Below are 9,830 nucleotides of genomic sequence, written 5' to 3'. Positions count from 1 at the left end.
ATATCAGTATTGGTTGATAATGCAATGAAAAAAGACAGAAAATGTACACATCATAAATCCGTAACTTGAAAACTTGTAATAACGTACAGTTATGAATATAACTACTGTTCCCTGAAGGAAGGGACGAGGTACAATATACAAATGGGGAGTCAACGACCAATCAAATTCACCTGAAAAAAACTGAAATCATGCACAACGGGAAAATAGATGCCGTGCCCATCCTCAGAAGCCCCGGCTTCCTGGTTATAATACCAGGGCTCCCGTGCATTTCCTCAATTCAGTACCGTTCTTCAGTGATTTCAAGTCCCCTGATGTTGAAGGGACAAAATATGTTATACCTAGTTCCCTCCTTCAGGGAACATTTGTTATATTCATAACTGCATGTTCCCTTCCAGTCGGTCACTCGGTATAAACTATGGGGACTAACAATCATATCAAATCAAATGTTATTCGTCACATGCGCCGAATAGAACAGGTGTAGACCTTACAGTGAAATGCTTACTTACAAGCCCTTAACCAACAATGCAGATTTAAGAAAAATAAGCGTTAAGAAGTTATTTACTAAAATAAACTGAAGTCAAAAACAGATAAGTAAAAAAAAAAATATATATATATAAATAACAGTAGAGAGGCCACATACAGGGGGTGTCGGTACAGACTCAATGTGCAGGGGGCACAGGTTAGTCAAGGTAATTGAGGTAATTTGTACATGTAGGTAGTGGTAAAGCACTTTGCATAGATAAATAACAGAGAGTAGCAGCAGAGTAAAAGGGTGGGGGACAATGCAAATAGTTCGGATAGCCATTTTATTAGCTGGTATAGAGGTCCTGGATGGGAAGCTTTGCCCCAGTGATGTACTGGCCTGTACACACTACCCTCTGTAGTGCCTTGCGGTCGGAGGCCGAGCAGTTGCCATACCAGGCGGTGATGCAACCAGTCAGGATGCTCTTGATGGTGCAGCCGTAGAACCTTTTGAGGATCTGAGGACACACGCCAAATCTTTTCAGTCTCTTGAGGGGGAATAGGTTTTGTCGTGCCCTCTTCACAACTGTCTTTGTGTGTTTGGACCATGATAGTTTGTTGGTGATGTGGACACCAAGGAACTTGAAGCCATCAACCTACTCCACTACAGCCCCGTTAATGAGAATGTGGCTGTGCTTGGTACTCCTTTTCCTGTAGTCCACAATCATCTCCTTTGTCTTGATCATCAGGTCTCTGACCTCCTCCCTATAGGCTGTCTAATCATTGTTGTGTTGTCAGCAAACTTAATGATGGTGTTGGAGTCGAGCTTGGCCATACAGTCATGGGTGAACATGGAGTACAGTAGGGGACTGAGCACGCACCACTGAGGGGCCCCAGTGTTGAGGATCAGCATGGCAGATATGTTGTTACCTACCCTTACCATCTGGGGGAGGCCCATCAGGAAGTCCAGGATCCAGTTGCAGAGGAAGGTGTTTTGTCCAAGGGTCCTTAGCTTAGTGATGAGCCTTGAGGGCACTATGGTGTTGAACGCTGCGCTGTGGTGAATGAATAGCATTCTCAGATAGGTGTTCCTTTTGTCCAGGGGGAAAGGGCAGTGTGGAGTGCAATAGAGATTGCATCATCTGTGCACCTGTTGGGAAGGTATGCAAATTGGGGTGGGTCAAGGGTTTCTGGGATAATGGTCACACCCCAAGCAGGTTTAGAGGGTATCAAACTAGGAGCCCTACGGCAGTCCAAGCACACACAGGTTCCACCGGCTCCAAAAAGAGATTACAGATAAGACTGCACAATTAATTGAATTCAGATATCCATATCACAAGAGATCCATTTGGCATGCAATATTTTGAAACGCCACACGGAGGTGTATTGCGTCCATTTTCCTTACTCCGTTTTTTTCCCTTCTTGTGGCTGCTTTTCACACACAAGCCCGGCCCCGCCACTCAAACAGCAAAATTCCTCCTCCCCACTGTAATATTTACTATAAGTTTGCATGCTGTTCTGTTAGGTCAAATTCAGTCAGCAGATTGATCCAAAGAAGAATGATGCTGCTTTCCACTTTGCTTCTAAATATACATCATCCTACTTCGATTATTACAACAGTTCACCCAAGTGTTTTGATATCTATTGCATCTCAAATTTCAATTGTAACATTTGGTTAAAAAAAACAAAATTGCAATATGATTTTTTGCCTATATCGTGTGGCCCTAGTTACAGAAGCCACCTTTTTCACTAATACTTACCCAAGAGGCCTGAACTGTCAGAGCCACATGTAGGGAACCAGTTCTGTCACTGCAGCCCAATTCCTCGGCATAACCTGAACTGTATACTTCACACTCAACGTCAACAAAACTAAGGAGATGATTGTGGACTTCAGAAAACAGCAGAGGGAACACCCCCCTATCCACATCGATGGAACAGTAGTGGAGAGGGTAGCAAGTTAAGTTCCTCGGCATACACATCACAGACAAACTGAATTGGTCCACCCACACAGACAGCATCGTGAAGAAGGCGCAGCTGCGCCTCTTCAACCTCAGGAGGCTGAAGAAATTCGGCTTGTCACTCAAACTTCTACAGATGCACAATCGAGAGCATTCTGGCGGGCTGTATCACCGCCTGGTACGGCAACTGCTCCGCCCACAACCGTAAGGCTCTCCAGAGGGTAGTGAGGTCTGCACAACACATCACCGGGGGCAAACTACCTGCCCTCCAGGACACCTACACCATCCGATGTTACAGGAAGGCCATAAAGATCATCAAGGACAACAACCACCCGAGCCACTGCCTGTTCACCCCGCTATCATCCAGAAGGCGAGGTCCGTACAGGGGCATCAAAGCTGGGACCGAGAGACTGAAAAACAGCTTCTATCTCAAGGCCATCAGACTGTTAAACAGCCATCACTAACATTGAGTGGCTGCTGCAAACACACTGACTCAACTCCAGCCACTTTAATAATGGGAATTGATGGGAAATGTAAAATATATCACTAGCCACTTTAAACAATGCTACCTAATATAATGTTTACATACCCTACATTATTCATCTCATATGTATACGTATATACTGTACTCTATATCATCTACTGTATCTTTATGTAATACATGTATCACTAGCCACTTTAACTATGCCACTTTGTTTACATACTCATCTCATATGTATATACTGTACTCGATACCATCTACTGCATCTTGCCTATGTCGCTCTGTACCATCACTCATTCATATATCTTTATGTACATATTCTTTTTCCCCTTACACTTGTGTGTATAAGACAGTAGTTTTGGAATTGTTAGTTAGATTACTTGTTGGTTATTACTGCATTGTCAGAACTAGAAGCACAAGCATTTCGCTACACTCGCATTAACATCTGCTAACCATGTGTATGTGACAAATAAAATTTGATTTGCATGCTGCCACGGCAGCCAAAGGCTTAAATCCACAGGAAACTGAGGTAACCCTGATAATGTGCACTTTAAGTGCTGCCACACTCCAAGGCAGCACAAGGCTCAAACTCAAAGGGAACTGTGGTAATTCGGATAGATGATTAACATGTACGCTGCCTAACACCCACTCCCGGACCCAGCCATAAGAACACTGAGCAACACTGGGAGCAGTTAAATCCAAGCGATAAAACCACAAAGGTATGTGTGGAATCCCAATTCACTGCATCACAGATATCACCTATCGTCATGCCCCTGAACAATGGCCAAGTAGCTGCCACACCCATAAGCAAGAGATATGAAAGGGAATAGTTTGAAAGCTGGGACCTGTAAGATATAGGCAAAACAATGGGAGCAAAAGTTGCATTGGATGTAATATCACTTTGGAGTCGCCAGGTGCAAACTACAAACAGGAAGGTTGCATGTGGAGATCCCGAACACGCTTGGCCGACACCAAGGCCATGAGCAGGGCAGTCTTGTAGGAAAGGATCTTCAGAGTCCAATAAGTGCCACAGGCTTAGACACTGGTCTGAGCTGATGCACACCTTTCAGGAACTGCACACAAGAGGATAAAACCCCGGGGTAGAGCCATCAACCCCTACATGACACACCAAAATGGCTGCCATATAAAGCTTCAATGTGGAAAAAGAAAGGCCCTACTCAAAAGGTTCTTGCTAGAACATCAAAATGTCCACCAAAGAGTTCTGAAAAGGAGAAACTCAACCACAGATGGGTGCAGTCTCCACTCCGTAGATGTTACCAACACATACTGGCCCTCCAACATCAGAAGAAAATGCCTCACAAAACTGTCTGTAGCTCTAGGTAATTAATATGCAGCATCCTTTGCGCTGTTTACCAAATCCCTTTTCTGAGTAGCACACACACACACACACACACACACACACACACACACCGCTCCCCATCCCAGTATGGATACTCCCATCATGATCACCCTGTGGTCACTACCCGGCCCATGAGAAGCCCGCCTCCATGTCCTTGTTCAAGTCTTGCAGCAAATCGATATGATACATCTGCAGCATTGTGCCCACAACCAACAATCGGGCCACGACACCCGCAGCCTGGTACACTTATTTATTCACCTTTTTTAACCAGGTAGGCTAGTTGAGAACAAAGTTCTCATTTACAACTGCGACCTGGCAAAGATAAAGCAAAGCAGTGCGACACAAACAAAAACACAGAGTTGAACATGGAATAAACAAGCATACAGTCAACAACACAATAGAGAAAAAACTTTGCTGTGGCGGAGAAGACCAATAGTTAACTCTCTCCCACTGAATCCAAAGCCGGGGCTTTAGCTTGCCCTGGACTGAGTTAATCCTATTCACACTCTGAAAATCCTCCAGAGTCAACCACGGATAGTATATCATCCCAGAATCCGTACTCTAAACACTGCCAGAGAAATCGGCTCTGCTCTCAGACAACCCCATTCTTGAGGTTGCTTCACCGAAAGACCCTTTCCCAGCAGCCCCAACTCTTTCACAAAGTCAGCCAAACGCTCAATGAAAGCTGATCGCCGGAAGCAATGGTCACAAACTGGCACGAGCCAAAGCCTCCTGTGTGTGTTTCTACTCCAGGCAAACAGGACAGCACTCCTGAGTATATTTCGTTTTCATTTTGAAACCACATGCCTTAGGGTATGGCTGGAGGTTCAAACTCGGCTGGTTAGCTTTGTGAACTTACACTTTTACCACCATCTTACTCAAGCAAGGAAGGACTGGCTACACAAGCAGAGCTGAAAGAAGTGGGGTTTTAGCAAACACAAATCCTTCCCGAGCAAGGAAGCATTAGCAGAGCAGAAAATAGTTCGACACAAGACACAAAATCTAGGGGCACGAGTACTCTCAAACCACTAACATAGACCTAAGTCAGAGCCAAATTTTGTTGGTCTTTGTGTGAATGAACAGTTTGTAAATTCCTTGACACATTCTTCCTTCGGGCGATCTGAAGAGCAAAGAATTGAAGAAATAAATGCGTGCCCCGGTATTAGAGCCAGGAAGGCAGGGCTTCCAAGTGCGGGCTCGGCATCCATTGACCCGTTGGGTGTGATTTCAGTTTTCAGATAAATATGATTGGTCGTTAACTCCCCATAGTATGTTATACCAAGTGACCGACTGAAAGAGAACAGATAGAAAATATGTAGATAATGGACCTATATGTTTTAAAATAACTGCCCTTTTTCTGGACCGCTTTGGAAGAAAATGGACATATATGGAGGAGCATTTGCCATTCTGGTAAAATGCATTGTCTATTGTATAGGAGAGAAGACCAGAGGAGGCCATGAAAGTATGGAACAGCTGAGAACACTAAAAACAGACCACATGAAGAGAAGGAGACATAGGGGCCAGGATAGCTGGACATACCAAGGCCAGAGGGATATACAAAGGAGGGGGTCAGTCAAATGACTAACTGATGACCAGTAGACATAGTTCGCATATTTTTAGGACGTAGAGATGCAGAAGGAATGAAAGAGAAGACACATAGTATGTTGCTCTGGGATAAAGACACACATACAAAGGAACATATTGAGTTAAGTGCAGAGCCAAAGCATAGGGCTGTAAAATAGAGGAATGAATAGTATTTTTAGTATAGTTGGACACGCTAGAAACTGAGGAGACACATAGTCTGCTGATCCTAGATAATACACAAACAAAAGAATGCATGTAGCTAAGTGCAGGAACAAAGCAAGGGTCTTGTCATCATAATAATCTGACGGAAAGCAGATATGGGCGTTATTGAGCTGAACAAGCAGGATGCACGGATTGGAATGTAACTTCATTTGCATGTGGGATGGGCTCAGATGTTGTATGTGTATAAATCAGAGTGAATGCTCTGAAAAAGGGGTGTGTTCCGCGGGGCACTCCAGTTTGCTATACTTTTGTAGTAAAGCCTGATTGATTTCACAAGTTCTGGTATGCGTTGTATTTGATCCGATTTTCCACTACATACAAATCTGTCAGAAAAAGTATTATCAGCTAGCGGTTTCATTCTGCTTCATTCACCTAAAAGAGCCGGCTCTGAACTGCCCTTCGTTCAGCAACTATGATTGTGTTTAAATAGACATGGGTGGGTGCCTCAGACATGGCCTCCAAATCACCAACTCCGCCCTGCCATCACACACACCACTACCCTTGCACTCACACAACAACAACCATGCTTTCTCTCACCTGCCGTCTCTACCTCCTCTGTAAATACTAGTGTAATAAAATGCCATAGACAGGCCTATGCTCAGATAGGATAAACAAGAGCATGTCTCTATAACAGCAGTGGAAAGATAAATTCATCTGCTGATAGGCAAGCAACTGGTAGCCTAGCCCATGATGGCTAGTCTACTCCTTTACCATCCACAAATTTTATATTTTATGTCCACAGGTGAATGGGCTCTGGCAGCCAAAACAGTCTGCAAGTATTTTCAGTTACAACACTTTTCTGGCTTCCCTCTTCTGTTACACACAGGTATTCTGAAATGCTGGATAGCTAATTTTGGTTGACTTTCTGTTACATTAAAAAAAAAAGAATCACACAGAGTTGGTGTCACGATTGTCTTTGGGTGAAAGAGAGGAGGACCAAGATGCAGCGTGATGATAATCCATATTTAATGGGAATACATAAACAACAATCCGACAAAGGACCGAAGACGAAACAGTCCCATAACGTAAACAGTGGAACAATCACCCACAAAATACCCAAAGAATATGGCTGCCTCAATATAGTTCCCAATCAGAGACAACGATAGACAGCTGCCTCTAATTGAGAACCAATCTAGGCAACCATAGACTTACAAAAACGCCTAGAATAGGAAAACACCCCCATAAAAATATAAAACCCTTAGACAAGACAGAAACACATGCTCCACCCATGTCACACCCTGACCTAATCAAAATAACAAAGAAAATAAAGAATACTAAAAGGTCAGAGGGTGACAGTTGGTGTAACATGGAAATATGGCCGCGGGATCCTTTTTGCTTTTGAAAATGATTTCTCGATGATTTGAAAGTAAAGTTTCAAAGGTTTCCAAAACCGTATTGCAACCGAGGATTATTAAAGTTTACACAGAGCGTCGTCGGGACTGCTGTATAATTGTAACACCTGATTCTTGTTAGGCCTATCTGAAAACACAGCAATCTTGAATTCTTGCATTGATCTTGAAATATTGATGGCTATTCAGAGAGTAGGCTAAGCCATCTTTGGATAAGCCACCCCTTCACTACAACTATATTGCAGTTCAGTAGGTATGTATATATTGCAGTTACTACAAACTTACTGCAAAACAACATCTTCTGCTGTTAAATGGCACAATTTCTGAAATACAATCATTGTAAAAAAAATCTATCCATTATTACTCAATAAATAACTTGCTACATCTATATTCAAGAAAGAGAATAACATAGACTGTTGCATCACTATTTAAATCAATGCTGCTATTGTTTTAATTTCGTAAAGCAGCTTGTGTTTCTTAACCAGGCAAAGAGGGAGTCAACTGCACGAGTCGTCTGCGCGATGTGTAGCCGATAATCAGAGTGGAGTCTGTCTGCCTTTCTGCCCACACTCAAAGCTTCCTCACCTGCAGCTCACAAGCTGGTAAAACATCTTTCCTTCTGCTGAACAGAACTGTCCCTGGACAGACACAGAAAATCTCTCAATCTCTCCAAAAACTATTGTCCAGTCTATTTAGCAGTCAGACTTTAGTAGCAGAGATAATTTAGTCAAGTTTCGTTTTAGTAAACTGAAATTCAAAATATTTTAGCCTATATTCTGTTCTTGCTCTCTTTAGTCAGTGCTTGGTGAATATTTTAGTAATTATTTTTGTTGATGAAATTAACACTGATCCAAACAATTTACCACTTGATAAAATACTTGATAAAAGTACTATTAAAAGTCATGTTTTGGGGCTATCTGTAATATAAGGAATTTGAAATGACTTATACTTTTTCTTTTGATACTAAAATATATTTTAGAAATTACATTTACTTTTGATACTTAAGTATATTTCAAACCATTTAGTGGCTCCGTAAGTAGCATCTCAAGGTCCTGGAGTGGCCTAGCCAGTCTCCAGACCTGAACCCAATAGAAAATCTATGGAGGGAGCTGAAAGTCCGTATTGCCCAGCGACAGCCCCGAAACCTGATGGATCTGAAGAAGGTCTGTATGGAGGAGTGGGCCAAAATCCCTGCTGCAGTGTGTGCAAACCTGGTCAAGAACGACAGGAAACGTATGATCTCTGTAATTGCAAACAAAGGTTTCTGTACCAAATATTAAGCTCTGCTTTTCTGATGTATCAAATACTTATGTCATGCAATAAAATGCAAATTAATGACTTAAAAATCATACAATGTGATTTTCTGGATTTTTGTTTTAGATTCCGTCTCTCACAGTTGAAGTGTACCTATGATAAAAATTACAGACCTCTACATGCTTTGTAAGTAGGAAAACCTGCAACATCTCCCTACTGTATATATAGTTGAAGTCGGAAGATACATACACCTTAGGGGAATGCATTTAAACTCAGTTTTTCACAATTCCTGACATTTCAGCCTCAGTGGGTAAGAGGTTTACATACACTCAATTAGTATTTGGTAGCATTGCCTTTAAATTGTTTAACTTGGGTGAAACATTTTGGGTAGCCTTCCACAAGCTTCCCACAATAAGTTGTTTTAAATTTTGGCATATTCTTCCTGACAGAGCTGATCAGGTTTGTAGGCATCCTTGCTCGCACACGCATTTTCAGCTCTGCCTACAACTTTTCTATGGGGTTGAGGTCGGGGCTTTGTGATACCTTGACTTTGTTGTCCTTAAGCCATTTTGCCACAACTTTGGAAGTATGCTTAGGGTCATTGTCCATTTGGAAGACCCATTTGCGACCAAGCTTTAACTTCCTGACTGATGTCTTGAGATGTTGCTTCAATATATCCACATAATATCTATTTTGTGTGCCAGTCCTTCCTGCAGCAAAGCACCCCCACAGCATGATGCTGCCAACCCCGTGCTTCACGGTTGGGATGGTATTCTTCGGCTTGCAAGCCTCCCCCTTTTTCCTCCAAACATAACAATGGTCATTATGGCGAACAGTTCTATTTTTGTTTCATCAGACCAGAGGACATTTCTCCAAAAGGTACGATCTCTGTCCCCATGTGCAGTTGCCAACCGTAGTCTGGCTTTTTTATAGCAGTTTTGAAGCAGTTGCTTTTTCCTTGCTAAGCAGCCTTTCAGGTTATGTCGATATAGGACTCGTTTTGCTGTGGATATAGATACTTTTGTACCCGTTTCCTTCAGCATCTTCACCAGGTCCTTTGCTCTTGTTCTGGGATTGATTTGCACTTTCTGCACCAAAGTACATTAATCTCTAGGAGACGGAACACATTTGTTTGTTTGTACAGATGAACATGGTACCTT

Source organism: Oncorhynchus masou, chromosome 20 (assembly GCF_036934945.1).
Source record: "Oncorhynchus masou masou isolate Uvic2021 chromosome 20, UVic_Omas_1.1, whole genome shotgun sequence".
In the NCBI taxonomy this organism is placed as follows: Eukaryota; Metazoa; Chordata; class Actinopteri; order Salmoniformes; family Salmonidae; genus Oncorhynchus; species Oncorhynchus masou.
The sequence above is the reverse complement of the archived record's forward strand: the minus strand, read 5'-3'. Positions refer to the sequence as shown.